This window comes from Sinohyriopsis cumingii, chromosome 6 (genome assembly GCF_028554795.1).
Source record: "Sinohyriopsis cumingii isolate HCF-2022 chromosome 6, ASM2855479v2, whole genome shotgun sequence".
Lineage (NCBI taxonomy): Eukaryota > Metazoa > Mollusca > Bivalvia > Unionida > Unionidae > Sinohyriopsis > Sinohyriopsis cumingii.
This window is the reverse complement of record NC_142966.1, coordinates 92,448,718-92,465,372: the sequence shown is the minus strand read 5'-3', so window position 1 is coordinate 92,465,372 and position 16,655 is coordinate 92,448,718.

The following is a 16,655-nucleotide window of genomic DNA, read 5'->3' as shown; positions in this document are numbered from 1 at the left end:
ATGAAATTCATAAATACGGCTGAAATGTGAGGCATTTTGCGTGGATCTGTCAAAGCTACGAACGAAAATAACAGTGTATCAACAGCAAACAAGAACAGAAAATCTCGAATCATAAAAAAGTTAATAAATATTTACATAATTTATCAGGAGGAAACATCAACATCTTTATTTACTGATAATGAAAACTTAAACAAAGAAGGAAACGCCACTCCACAGTGAAACCTGAATAGCTTCCTCCAATTATCCCATACTCATGGAAAAATTAAAACGAGTATTAGATAATGATACTACGTATGTGGACTTTCTTATTACATAATTACAAGTGGAATCAACTATGTTTGTATGGGGAAACAACTGAATATAGACTTTGCTTTAGACCTTACAATGTACAGAATATGTCCTTTCTATGGAAAAGTCCACTAAGACTGGTTTTATGAGACTTGAATATCCAATCAAGTACTCAATTAATATCAACGCATGCATCAAGTTCTCAATAGAATATTGCTTTGATGATTTAATCTAATCATACACTGTTGCAATTTGAATGGGATACTAATATAATCATACACTGTTGTAATTTGAATGGGAGACTAATATAATCATACACTGTTGTAATTTGAATGGGATACTAATATAATCGTACACTGTTGTAATTTGAATGGGATACTAACATAATCCTATACTGTTGTAATTGGTATGGGATATTAATCTAGTAATGCACTGTTGTTATATGTACAGGATACTAATATAATCATACACTGTTACAAGTTGTATGGGATACTAAAATAATCTCGGATACTAGTCGAATCACACACTGTTGTTATTTATATGGGATACTAATATAATCATACATTGTCGTTATTTGTATGAGATACTAATCTAATCGTACACTATTGTAATTTGTTAAGGATTACTATATATTATTTATCAATGAAAAAGAACACTTTAGTCACGTTAAATGTAAAGTCTTTTAATTTCAATTTTGTTTTAACTTTTATGGACGACTTAATTATATCTAATTGTATGCTTTCATCATCCATTGTACAAGACGTGTTGAGTGTATTGCTGATATAGAATCAATGTTGAATTGTGATTGACAACTGTTTTTGTTAACCAGTTTGTTTGATCTCAGGACTGCAGAGTTCACACTAAATTCTGTCCGTTTGTGTACATGTATAGGCATTGTATGTATATGGAATGGATGCATAGCGATTATATATATATATATATATATATATATATATAAAAGAGAGAGAGTATATAAATGAATACACAACACGCAGATTTATTTATATCGGGTAATACTGATCGGTTCTGACAATGTAAAGTTAACGGAGAAAAAAATATGAGCATATAATAAATTTATTTATTACATTGTCTGTATACTTTACATATAGTTTGTCCAGGTTAATACTTTTGATATTACCACAAGTTAATATTTTACTTTATCTGATTCTGATGGTCCAGATAAGCCCATGAAGTTCTTGCGCAGTATTCTCATTACTCACTGGCTGCGATCGTGGGAATTTTTCTGGTTTACCCCCGCCTTATGAATCGTTTTTCATTTTACTAATATCATGAATACTTTGGCGGCCATTTTTCAAATCGAATTACAAACGGGAACTAGGAAAAAGTCACGTCTTTCTGAATCTGACGACTTTACCCCACAGGTGCTCGTTACGCCATGTATTACATATAATACAATGAAAAATGGCACTAAACCCCATGGAAAGAACACGAACAAATAAAACTTTGGGTATTGTTTTGTTGATAGAGGGTGTTGGGGTAGAGGTGAGTTGTATAGCCTGGAACGCTGCATTATCGCGGTATGTACATATTAAAACCGTTCTGTTATTGCTGCATTGTTACAAATTGTAACGTTTCTCTGACTTTCCCTTTATCTATTCCTTCTCTTTTTTAAATCTCTGTCAATCCAATCGTGTAAATGTATGTAACACTGCCTACTGCGGTTGACCCAGATTACCATGCCATGAGGGACCAACCCTATTTTATCGCGTTAGTTGGCTAACTTAAGTATGGTAGCACGGGTGCATTATAATAAACAAACTTTAACCGACCGATTAGATTTAATGCCCACGCTTGCACTGGCTGAATACTTACTAAAATATAATAAAGGATCCAATGATTAAATTGAATAAATTAATGTCAGATACGTTGAAATCCACGATAACAACAGCACAAATTTAAAAAAAAAATATTACACAACTTTGTCTGCATTTTAATTCAATGTGGGCATAGATTATATATATATATATATAGAGAGAGAGAGAGAGAGAGAGAGAGAGAGAGAGAGAGAGGGGGAGAGAGAGAGATTAGTTTATTTCAAAAGAAGTTTAACTACTGTTGCTTTCCTATTTTTTTAGGATAAGTAGAAACATCAACAACGTTTTGTCAATTTTGGTCCATATTGGCTACCATGAAATGAAATTCCAAGCGTAACCTTGAAAGGATATGAACGTCGCCATCGGTATACGACCTATACTCATCTAACATCAGACGATACACTAAGTATATTTCGTAATAAAGACCAATGCAAATACAGTAAGTTTGACAAGAATTTTGTATAGGATGATCAATGGAATTGCACGCACTTTACAAAAAGTGATACTCATTGTTTTTCAATGTAGAATTACTAACAATGTTGACATTTAGGAAATTGTACTCTGATATATTTGCGACTTTCCTTGGTAAAGATTTACGTCAGTAAAAACCGATAGACGACGCGTGTTCAAAATTAGATTTGTGAAATCGTGTTTGCAGCGATAATACAGCATTGGAGTATACCTGTAACACGGAGACAACCCTATATACAAGCGTGGTTTAAATATTAACTTACAGCAGTGAATAAACCCATCTCTGTTCACAAAAGAATGTGGACATAAATAAACCTGTCTCCCAGCTGACAGAACTTATCCAACCACAACACATTTACGCGGTAAATATGTGTTGCAATTAATGTCTTCTGTAGTATACTGCTGTTCCAAATTAAATCATGCAAATATATGGTAACAAATACGCTCCAGCAAATATGGTAGTTTCTGCATCCAATAATCCTCCTTTCACATGAATATCGCAACTAGGTAATGGTAAATTCTGAAAGTGACACTTTAGGGTAAACATCAATCTTGTACTGCAACTCTAATCGGTAATGTATCAAACAACGTGACATCACACCTATTGAACATTCTGTGCTGAAAGATGGTTTTTTTCTGTGTCAAATGCCCCGTTTATTCAGAAGAACACTTGCTCATTGATTTATAATTTGTATAAAAAAAGTAGTATCTATGTTTAGACGTTAATACTTGTTCAACTTCGTCTGGAACTATCTTTACGCACAACAAATTAAAGTTGCATCGTCTCAGTCAAAATGAATGAAATTTTAATCGTTCTCATTCTATCTCAATAATTTCCGTTGAATTAAAAGTGTGATAAAAAGAATCTCAAATGGGTATCGATTTACTACCAAATTAATTAAACTCAATGAATAGTGCCCAGCTTTTGCGAGATGAGGCTCGTAAAAGCTGGATGTTATTCAAGTTGTTTAATAAATTCAATATTAAATCATTGCCCGTTTGAGATTTGAGATTCTCTCTCTCTCTCTCACACACACACACACACACACGCACACACACACATATCCCGTACATAAGTTTGTGATGCAGTTGATTAGACTTATTTGAGCAAAATGTATACAACTAATTCAATGAATGTAATTCACTGATAATCAGATACAGATTTCAGGTTAACTTAATTAATTTTATTGAAACATATAATTGGATATATGTTGCAACTCTTTGTAATAACTGCTTTATATTGGAATCAACAAACTGTTACACTGGACAACAAATTTTTACAAAAGTCATGTTACTGAAATAAAATTAGTCAATTCTTATCAATTTTTATGTGCTGAACACGAATATGACAGTCAAATTGCAAAATTGGCTCTAGTTTTTTTGTAATCTGCAAGAAATTAATGTTTACATAACGAAATGCATTCCAATAGTAAAAGGTCAACTGTAATAGCCTACCTATAAAAAATCAAGTCATTGACTACATCTTAGATTTCTTCGCCTGTCTCTTGTACAGCTGTTCGGGAGCATCTCTGAGGAGTGTCCAGCAGTAGTCAGCCAGCATTGTAGTGGACCATTTTCCCTGGTATCTTTGTTCCATTGTTGCGATATCTTGATGAAAACGTTCGCCGTGTTCATCACTAACAATACCACAGTTGCTAGGAAAGAAATCCAAATGGGAATGAAGGAAGTGAATCTTTAGAGACATATTGCAGCCAAGTTTCTTATACTTCATCAACATGTCTTCTACTAGTTCCTTATAGTTTTCTGCCCTAACATTTCCGAGGAAGTTTGTAGAAACTAGGCGAAAAGCATTCCATGCTTGTTTCGCGTCACCTTCCAGCAAGTTGTTGAACCGGTCATCTTTGAAAAGCTCTCGAATCTGAGGACCCACAAAAACTCCCTCTTTAATCTTTGCTTCGCTGAGTCGAGGGAATTTTTCATGCAGGTATCGGAATGCTGGCAAAGTCCGGTCAATGGCTTTCACGAAGTTCTTCATCAAACCTAGTTTGATGTGAAGGGGTGGTAGCAAGATTTTCTGAGCCTCAACCAGAGCTGGGTGTTGGATATTCTTCTCTCCAATGGCTACATTCTGCCTGTGAGTCCATTCCTTCCTCATGTAGTGCATTTCCCTTGCTCGGCTATCCCACTCGCATAAGAAACACATGTATTTTGTATATCCTTGCTGCAGTCCCATTAAAAGGGCAACTACCTTCAAATCACCACAGAGGTGCCAGCTGTACTTGTTATACTCAATGGAATTCAGTAGCTGCCTTAAGTTATCGTATGTCTCTTTCATGTGGACAGCATACGCTACTGGAATAGATGGAAGAATGTTTCCATTGTGCAAAAGCACAGCCTTGAGACTCAGTTTCGAAGAGTCCACAAATAGTCTCCATTCTTGTGGGTCATGAGTGATTTTTAAAGCATTCACGAGGCCCTCAATATCGGAACAGAATATCAGATTACTTTCCTTTCTGAAGAAAGGCTCCAATTGCTGGTGGCGCTTTCGATATGCAGTAATTGTGACATCTTCTTCTAGAAGATTCCATTGTTGGAGTCTTGATCCTAGCAATTCTGCCTTGTTCTTTGATAAGTCCAAATCACGAATCAGGTCATTTAGTTCTTCCTGTGTTATTCTGTGTGGGGTTGATGATGCACCACAGTGAAAATCTGGATCACTGCATGCTGATGGACCAGGAGAAGAACAGGTCGACTCACCTTTGTCTTCGTCAGATGAATCAAGAGAATATTCTGCTGGAGGTTCTGGAATAGGAAGTCCCTCACCATGTGGAACTGGTCTCAATGCAGACGGAATGTTTGGGTAGACTATTCTCGACTTCTTTCGCTTCGTTATTCCGCCGGAAAGAGGAGGAACCAAGCAGAAGTAACAGTCATTTAGGTGGTTGCTTGGCTCTCTCCACACCATTGGGACTGCAAACGGCATTGATGACCTTTTGCAATTCAACCACTGTGAAAGCTGTGTTGTACATGTAGCACAGCATATATGCGGAGCCCAAGGCTTGTCTTGGTCACCAGCCTTGCATCCGAAGTAAAGATGATATGCCTTCTTCACTTGAGAATTGATACTTTTCTTCTTGTTGGCAAATGTCACTTCCCCACAAACATAGCAAAAATTGTCCGCGGTATTAACACACTTTCGAGGCATTACTGTTCTTTATTGTACGTAAATGGATAAAATAATAAGTTTTATGTAACAGTAGCTTGAACTGTCTCGCACAACGTCTAAAATATTTTAAATGCTGAACCTATCTGATTGGGCTTTATATAGTACACTGCTTACGTCAGCTTCAGCAGCCGCCTGGCATTAGTATAATAGGCCTACACATGTATAGTACACTGCTGACGTCAACTTACTTCAGCAGCCGCATGGCATTAGTATTGCATTGCATCAGAAAATGATGCAATCAACTGTGGATGATGTGAGCATGATGGTATTATGCAATGTTACATCATTATTCCGGATGTTGCTGCAGTCCTACTGGAGAAATTTACACAGTGAAACATAGAAAATGAGGTATATGAATATCTTCAAAACGAGAGCCAATACAAATTTTTCACGGTTATATTCGTGTTCGGCACACCAAAATACTACAGATTAGGGCCTTTTCAAGTCAGTAATGATTTCACTGTTGACCAGTGTTATCTCTGAAGAAGAAAAAAATTGTAGTTCATTTATATCATACTATCTTCAGTAAGGCCTGAAATTCAGTTTGGTGTGATATCTTTTTTCTATTGTTTGACCGCGACTTTATTGGCCTTGGGGTACCATTAGCTGGTAATCAACGGAAGTGTGTTACCAAGTGATTAATGAAGTAGTACGCGGTTTACTGTATCGAGTCCAATGAATTTATTCACTATGACAATGAGAGAGAGAGAGAGAGAGAGAGAGAGAGAGAGAGAGAGAGAGAGAGATTTTGAAATCAAATAATTTAGCAAGTAACGTGAAGGTTCAACATTAATAAATGCTGTTAATTATCGTGCCATCTTTTACATTTGTCAAAGATCAACGAAAGAAAAACTTTAAATTGAGAGGGAAAATGAATCATTGTAAGCACAAATCTAGTACTCGAACTAGAGAAAGGGGAAAAACGAGTGTATCAACAACGAATAGTTTTTCGAAATCGATAAAGGAATATGATAATATAATGAAGATTGAAACCTTATGATATTTATTGAGCAATCGTGAGAATGAACAATAACATATATTACAAAAATACAATAATGAATCAATGCGAGGTCAAGAAATAAAACGATAAAAAAATGCGAAGCTTCTTAATAAATTAAATGCAGAAATACACCATGGTATTTTCGTCCTTATATTCATTTTGGCATATCTTGCAATGTTTGCAGGTCTCAGTTCTGTAAAACGCAATCGATTATGTGTCAGAAAATAAGCAATGCAATAATTCCAAGTAAATTTAGATTGAAATGTTAGAAACGTATGCACTTTCAAATCATTCTTTTATCACACAAATTAAATATGACAAGCACTCAATCAGTGTACCAACTACAGTGCCTGGAGAATGTGTCTGGATTTTCTTCACATTCTGTTTAATTTGTTTCTTGCATACTAAAGAAGTTATTTTTCAACTGACAATATGTAAAATAAGCACGAAAAAGAGATACGCAAAGGTATATCCAGTTAGGCTATAAATACCAGCCAATATATCTGGCGGAGGAATAATCATGGAAAACCACGACAAGAACCACCAACCCCAAAGACATCACACACTTACCTTGGCTGAGCCCGAGACTCGAACGCAGGAGGACAGAGGTGAAATGGCAGCGATAGATGAAGACGAACACTTAAGTTGAGGATTGAAGGCAATACATTTATATATATATATATATATATATATATATATATATATATATATATATATATATATATATATATATATATATATATATATATATATATATATATATATATAAATTAGCAATGGAATGCTCTGAGGTGTATGTAATGGCCGGTATTTGTAAATCCACATTATACCGGAACCATCATATATCTGGACACAATTTATGTATACATTAATATTTATCTTAACCAATACAATACTGACATTGCTTCTAAAATTTAAACACGTTCTAATGTCGATGAAATGTGTTGCTTCTGCATGCAAATAAGTGATACGAGTGTTTTGTTATTTGTACCAACAACACAATTGCCAGCAAAAACAGGCTGAATAATAGTAACTGTCACGTGTACTTCGATAGAAAATTGAAATACACGTATTGTTTAACAATTGTCCTCCCATGTTTAATATATTTTCTTCATCATTGTGAAAAGAATTTAAATGAGACCATTTCTAAGCTAAAGATCAATATTCAAACACACATAATTTGAATTCGATAGATTTAAAACTATGATGATATGTTAGTACATCTTTGTAATATTTTTGTTATACGTTGGGTTATGCAAATTACTAATTAAGTTGTGTGTTCATCTGCCGTATTAACATCGTTAAATTAGCTGCTAATCCGTTGAAAGTTTACCATCGTCTTGAAAACAGCATTTTGACCCAACATTGGCATCATCTTATAGACTTCTTTGGCACAATGATCGCCTGAAACACAGTTGTAATAAGTGAATCTACCTAATACAGCTGAGATACAGGGGACCATTGTAGTTGATGGAGATATATACATACTGATTTTTTATGTTCATTTCACCCTGATTCTGCCGTTGAAAAAAGGTGTGTGAGAAATGATTGTCTCAGATGAGATCTAGTCTGGCTTTCAGTAAAGCTTATCAGCTTAAGTAGATAGTCAACTCAAGATGTTGTCCCTCTAAAGTTTCCATACCTAAATTTATTATGTCTTATTGGTTAGTCCAAAGCCACAGGATTACTGCACAACGTATATTTAAATCATCCTACTGTGGCTTACGAACAATTAGTATGTAAAGTTTGGGCTGAACCTTTGCTCAGACATGGCATATTTCACAAAAGCAGTACTATGCCATGTGACATTCAGACATCAGTAATTAAAATTATCATCAACATAGCTCTTTCCATCTAAACTAGTTGCTACAAATGGGATTCATTGCCACTCTTCCATCGGTCTCCTCAGTGTCTGAGTATAAACAGAAATAATCCATTTCTCTTCCTGGTTGCTTGGAAAGGATCATTATTCCCTTCATGTATGCATTCCTTCAAACATTTCCTGTTCTTAAACGGATAAGGGAAAATGCAATCCAATTGCTTTAGATGCTGCTCAGTTCGCTCCAATTTATCAGTTTTCATAGCTTGATGTTACAGGTTTTGACTGGTTTATACAACATGTGGTGATGATGTTGCTCTAAAGAATCATTTTCATTCTAAAAACTGGTGATATTGTGGTTATCACAATCACATCTAAATCTATCATGTAGTTTTGGGGTATTGTCACGAGTCTACGCCTTTAAAATAAATAACTGAAAAGAGTGAAAGACAATAAGCTTTGTAAAATGTAACAAATAGTTTATTTCCCAAGAATTCAATTTGAAAATGAGAAAAGAGAACCTACAGTATTGCGAATTAAATCCCAAAATAATCCAAGATTTACAGACGCAAGTCCATATTATTTGAAAGTCCTGAATAAAATTCAGTAAAAGACCAGAATAAATCCAAAACCTAAGACGATAATGTGTCGGTTATAGCTTGAAATTGTTGATGTATCAACAGTCTTTTGATGAAACACATTCATATAATTCCAGGCTTGAATACACTATAAATTCCAGTGAATGTCTCTATCCAAGAATTGCATCAGAGCATTTTTGTATTTCACTTGAATTCAATAATTTAATTTGAAGAAATAACATTCAGCCTAACATTACTGGCTACAACATATAATACAACTTGATTGTGCTAAGACTTTTTTAAAGCACGAATGAAATAATCCTATCAGCTGCAAGATTATATAATTCTCTACTTGACCTCAAGTCACAATTAGTATTTTCTAAAAGAAATCATTGCCTAATGGAAAATAACCTTTTAGAATGATCCTGATGTTTACAAAATAAAAGCCTTAACCTGGATTACACTCATGAAATTTCAGAAACCTAGACCCAAATAAACATAATTACTTCTTGTATTAATAATGATCTTGAGCCCATAAACAGAGAGAATAATTTAGTTATGTATTAGTTGTTTACACAGATTAAAATAAAAAAGTCAATCTGGGTCAAGCAGAAATGAACTCAATTTTGAAATAATGTTTTTTTAAAAAAATAATAAAATAACTAAGAAACAATTAAATTAAATATATATAACAGTATGTTTCTTACATTATTTAGAGAAGGCCACATCCATTGTCTACTATTGAAGATGTAATTAACTTTTTGAACAATCCTCAAGAAAAGCTTCCAATGAGGAATGGGTTCTGCATCGTCCCATTGCAGGATCTTGAGTATTATGCTGAATACAGAAAAGAAGGATGGCAAATTTAAGTCCATGGAAACAACCACATGTTTCTTCATAAGCAGATATCAAATGTGTATTTCCGAAGCTACATCAGAGAGTCACGTTTTTCTGAAACATTTTGCTGACATACATGATACTAGAATGAAAAGATATCAAGGATCATGATTTTATAGAACATTCATGAGAACCAACATGGCAGATATCACCAAATATCAACGCCCTGCATAACTGTCAAGGCAAATGTAGAGTTCAGCAGTTACAACTACAAAATTACACTGTTAGCTAACTAATGTTTCAAGTGAAGATCTCTATCTGATTACATACACAATAGTTAATTAAATATTCGTGTAACTAAACGCAACATATTTGCATATAATTACTAATGAAATTGTAAGGCTCGCAGAATATCGACTAGCGAACACGCTTCAATTTTAAACAAAATAAATATAAATTCATACTAATTTATATTCAATTACATGAGACACTGGGCCTATAATTTTCATCTCGTGACAAGTACTGTCTTAGCTTGCTTTTCCCCTTCTTCATTTTATATTTTTTCTCAAAGTTCAGTGCGTGAAGCTAAATATTTCTAATCTCATTATAATCTATAGTGCTTCACTTGCAGCGTATTCCCGTTGACGTCCGAAAAGAGAACACTACCTATGGATCATATTAAAGTTTGTAAGTAAAAAAGAATGAGTCGAAAACGGGAATTATCAGTCCTGTGCAAAATGCTCTCTTTTTAAAAAAGATTATAATTTCCATTAGCATTGGCACAAGCTCTCCCAGTGTTAGAGTCACAGTCCGACCAATTGTAGATACACTACGATGAGCCCAGTGTTAGAGTCAGTCCGACAAATTGTACATACACTACAATGAGCCCGGGGGGGGGGTCGAGTGGCCGAGTGGTCTAAAGCGCTATCCGTTACGGATTACTGCCATCTCACCTCTGTCTGCGCCGGTTCGAGTCTCGGATTCAGCCAGTGTGTGTATGTGAGAAAGCTTGCCGGTAGCTTCTCGTTTATCGGTGGATCTTTCCAGGGTTTTCCCGGGTTCTTCTTCCACGAGTATTACTGGCCGCCATCTATCTTGTGCTGAAAAATGACGTTAAACCCCACAACAACAACAACAATGAGCCCAGTGTTAGAGTAAAAGTCAGGCCAATTGTACATACACTACAATGAGCCCAGTGTTAGAGTCCCAGTCAGGCCCATTTTACATACACTGCAATGAGCCCAGTGTTAAAGTCACCGTCCGACCAATTGTACATTCACTACAATGAGCCCAGTGTTAGGATCAGTCCGACTAGTTGGACATACACTACAATGAGACTAGTGTTAGAGTCAGTCAGACCAATTGTACATACACAACAATGAGCCCAGTGTTAGAGTCACAGTCCTGCCAATTGTACATACACTACAATGAACCCAGTGTTAGAGTCACAGTCAGGCCAATTGCACATATAATACAATAAGCCTAGTGTTAGAGTCATAGTCCTGCCAATTGTGCATACACTACAATGAGACCAGTATCAGAGTCAGTCCGATTAATTGTACATACCCAACAATGAGACCAGTGTTAGGATCAGTCCGACTAGTTTGACATACACTATAATGAGACTAGTGTTACAGTCAGTCAGACCAATTGTACATACACTATAATGAACCCAGTGTTGGAGTCACAGTCCGGCCAATTTTACATACACTACAATGAGCCCAGTGTTAGAGTCACAGTCAGGCCAATTGCACATACACTACAATAAGCCCGGTGTTAGAGTCATAGTCCGGCCAATTGTGCATACACTGCAATGAGCCCAGTGTTCGAGTCACAGTTAGATCAGATCTATATACACTACAAAGAGCCCACTGTTGGATTCGCAATCAGGCCAGTTGTACATACACTAATATGAGCCCAGTGCCAGAGTCACAGTCAGACCAATTCTATATACACTACAATGAGTCCAATGGAAAACAGTGTTAGAGTCGCAGTCGGACCAGTAGTACACACACTTCAATGAGCCCAGTGGGAAACGTTGTTAGAGCCACAGTCAGAATAATTGTACATACACTGTAATGGGAAACACTGAAGATTTTAAAATTTGTAGATAAAAGAAGGCTGAGATTAATGAGGCATCTTCCTCACTGCAGCTATTCACATTCTTGGTCACATGACCAAACGTAATACATGAAGTATATGGTTTATTTATAGCCCTCTTTTTAGAGTTATGCGATTCCTTTAAGTTCGTCATGAATCACATGGTGCGTATTTGTGAATGAATGGTTGCTTCGAGTACTACAACTTGCCAATGACATTCCTGCAGATTTCTGGCTTTCCATTGCCACTTAGAGTACCATGTAGAAATACATATGGGATTAAACATCCAGGTTTGGGAACCGAGCGAGATGTCGAGGGATTCTAAAACATCCCCCCCCCCCCCCAAGTGTGGAAACTGGAGTTTCCAAGGCTATGATGAGAAAGAAATTATAATGGATCAAACCGAAAATAAATGCAAATTGAACGCAGCTGCAAGGAGTAGCATTGATACTATGGTTTTGGTTAGTCGACTTGACTCCCTTTGTATGTGTAGATGTTGGTGAGTTTTCCTCAATGACTTGCAAACCTACTCCAACGAAATAAGTCTTAAACGTGAGTCAAACAAAATTAACAAAACTAAAAAAATAATACTAACACGAATGCTGGGGTTTTTTGGTTGGGTTTTTCTGGGGGGGGGTGGTAATTTTATTTTTAAACTAAATACGTCCTAAAATGTGCGGCAAAAAGAAAATGAAACTAGCAATTTAAGTAAAATCAACAATTAATTTATTTCCCTAAATTAGAAATGAAAATTCAAAAGATACATACAATATTGTGAAATAAATTCCAGAAAATCCTAAATATCCTCAAACAAGTCCAAAAATACAGAATGTTCTGAATTTATTCCAAAAGTCTTGAATATCTGGATATAATACAATGATGGAATACATAATGTATTTGAATGAGTTCACAAAAATCTAAAGCAATTTGCATAAATGTGAATAAATCCAAAATTAAATGAGCACCTTAGTAATTCTAATGGCTTACTGTTTACATTATTGAAAGCACAGCCTACAATAATGAAAAAAAAATTACGCACACAATTAGAGATACAAAAGTGAGTTTATAATGGAAATCCGTTTTTAAAAAACACGTCTTTTATTCGTTTATATACATGATCAGTTTGTTCGCTTGTTTAATTTAGTACCAGGGCTTTAAGGACCATGCTTGCTGTTTCATTTCAGATGCTTTGACGACGGAGACCAACAAAGTATTCAATGGCATACCCTGCCTCGCGATTACTAAGGATGAGCGTTATTTGGCTAATGGACAGGAAATGGAGACATTAACACGAGTCACAAAAGTTCCAGACATATGTAAAAACAAAAAAAAAATCGGACAACCCTTCATGCCTTCTTTCAGCCCGTTTCTTGAAGTGTGAACGTTCTGAATTATAAGGAGTGTTAAAACTGTCACGGAATTGTGTAGGAGTTATATCAATATGTATATGTTGTCAAAAATGTACTCGGGTTTCGTTGCCGCGTACAGCGTCACCCGAGGGTGGTATATTTTTTCGGCTTAGTTATTTCGAAATCCTGAGCGAAACTCGGACCCCTGCACGTGCAAATTGCCGGCAACGAAAAAACTAAGTACCTAGCTGCGCATATCTGTTACAGCTAGTGTACTTATAGAGCAAATTCTCTATGACCAAATTACATTACGCCAAGTCTTGTCAGGAAGCTTACCTCTTTACGGAAGCAAATCTCCAGCTGTAGAGGTAATGAAATTTTCTTTATTACTATTCGTTTATATGACTGAATTGTTTTCATACTTTAGATGTTTTAGAACCTTAATTAATGTTTCAAAAAGACTTATCTGCAAACATATTCATTGAATGCAGTAGCTAATGAGTAGGAAACATATATTTATTCTAAATTCTACGGAGAGTCAATACCTAGGTTATTCAACGCGTTAAACGATTAATGTAATGGGTAACGAATTCATGTACGCGCATGCGCTACATATATCAATGCAGAAGTACTTAACCGTGTCATATGTACTACACGGTTTAGTTATCATTTTAGCTGCCTAAATGCCATGCCTAGTATATGGTTTGATGTGGAGTCACAGAACTCTGTGGGGCTTTCGTGTGACGTATACGCTGTGTTTTGGTGACGTTGGATCGGAAGAGTGGACTGGTTTTCTCGGTGCGAGGGACCAAGGCTTCGCGACCAGCGGGTCTGTGATGTAAGGGATCCTTCAGCAGACTTAGAAGAGCGGACCATGCTTGGGTGCTTCTCTGGCCATTTACTAGAGCGTGTGGAACCGGAGTTAACATCTTGGTCGTCAAATGGGCGCCACGATAGTTATAGTGTTCATGTTATTTCCACAACTGCATTTGTCATTCGTTCATATTATGTAGTTATATGAACGATCGATAGGTTCATGTCATTCATTCCTATTGTGTCGTTATATGAACGATCGATAGGTTCATAATGTCATTCATTCCTATTATGTCGTTATATGAACGATTGATAGGTTCATCATTTCGTTCATTCCTATTCCTATTTCAGTATCGGTTTACGATCGATAGGTTCATAATTACACGTATTGCTATATCGTTATGTGAACGATCGATAGGTTTGTTCATTCCTATTGCAATACCGTTGTGTGAACGATCAACAGGTTCATAATTTCATTCATTCCTATCGTTATATGAACGATCGATAGGTTCGTAATTTCATTTATTCCTATTGCTATATCGTTATATGAACGATCGATATGTTCATCATTCCATTCATTACTATCGTTATGTGAACGATCGATAGGCTAATAATTTCATACATTCCTATTGCTATATCTTTATGTGAACGATCGATAGGTTTATAATGTTATTCATTCCTATTGCAATGCCGTTGTGAACGATCGATAGGTTCGTAATTTAATTCATTCCTATCGTTATATGAACGATCGATATGTTCGTAATTTACACTGCTTTTCAATATCGTTTTATGAACGATACATTAAAATTTACCTGCTTTTCTGAATCGTTATTTGAACGATACATTTATAATTAACATTATTTTATAAATCGTTATTTGAACGATACATTCAAGAGTCTTTATATTGGGGCGTAGGTCACTTTTATTTTGTTAATCGGTGATAGGATTTAACGTTTGTTTTGAAATTCCATTCGTTAAATTAATGTTAGTTTTCTCTCGTTGAATTATTTGTTGATGATAGTTCCATGTTAGGAACTTTATAATTTTTCCTTATCTTTTTGTTTATAATGGTGTCAGATTTGTTATATTTAAATTGCGTTTATAAACATCTTGTAAACGCAGTTGCTTTTGGTGTCTTCCCTAATCCAGTCCCAGCCCAGCTTCATCCTGTGACAAAAACATCGTGGAGGATCATTCATAATTCTAATGGAATTACAGCAAAGTTATAAAATCTAATTCCTCAGGCGTATCTTTTGACGAGGACTGTATTTCTATCTGGAGCAACTGTATTTATTTATGTGACAGGATGTGGTGTTTGGAAGGAAAATATATTGATAATACTTCATTAACTACATGTATCTTTTACATAACAGCGTTCTTAGGTTTGTGCAATCTGCAACACACAAACACCAATGTGATTAACAGGGCTGTTTCTATCAACAAACTGCATCAACATACTTATATGGCAAAGTGTTTTGTTCCGTTTTTGCCTCCAAGGAGTACTGATGATATAATTTAGGTCACTTACTCTTGTTTCAACTGGGTAAAGACCATAATATATAGCCTGTAGAGGATTTTTGAAGTCTAGACAAGAGAGCCAGAACTCAATCACGAGGCTGAAAATTCCTTTTCCTTTTTATTTCTGTCATACCTTAATTTCCGATTTTAATTGAGTATAGTGAAGATTAGTTCTTCTACTTACAAGTCTTTGGCAATTTATATTTGAAATCCTATACATTGTTAAGATAACTGTGTAAATCTTTGGTTGAAAGAAGTTTCTCTTTCTATAACTTAATGTCCAAGGACAGTATGTCCAAAACCCAGTTCAAAATGAATAAAACCCATTGATTCTTGAAATGATTCCCTAACAGCAAATAACAGTACATGAACACCCCCCCGTCCCAATCTTTTCCTGTATCAAAGAATATGACCGAATTCTTCTCAAAGCTTGATGAAATCTTCCTAAGGCCCCTTGAGGTGATTGGTAGAAGAAAAAATGTTGCATGCCTGATTCATGCATAACTTGCTGGAAACTTCCGGACACAAAATGTGACCATTGATCAGATTGACAGTTATGGAAAGGCCAAATTGTGTGGGGAAAACTTTTATCAAAGATTTTCTATGGCTAAGTTTTAATAATCCTCAATGGAATTTCCTCTAGAAATCTTGTCGATGTAATTATGTTCAACAAGTACGGGACCGCTCCGGTCGCATAGTGGTTAGAGCGTCCGCCTCGGATGCGGTAGGTCGAGGGTTCAAACCCCGGCAGAGTCATACCAAAGACTTACAAAAATGGTAATAACAGCTGCCTCACTTGGCGCTCAGCAGTAAGAGGTTAGTGTTAGACTGGTTGCCTGGTGTCAGGATAATGTAACTAG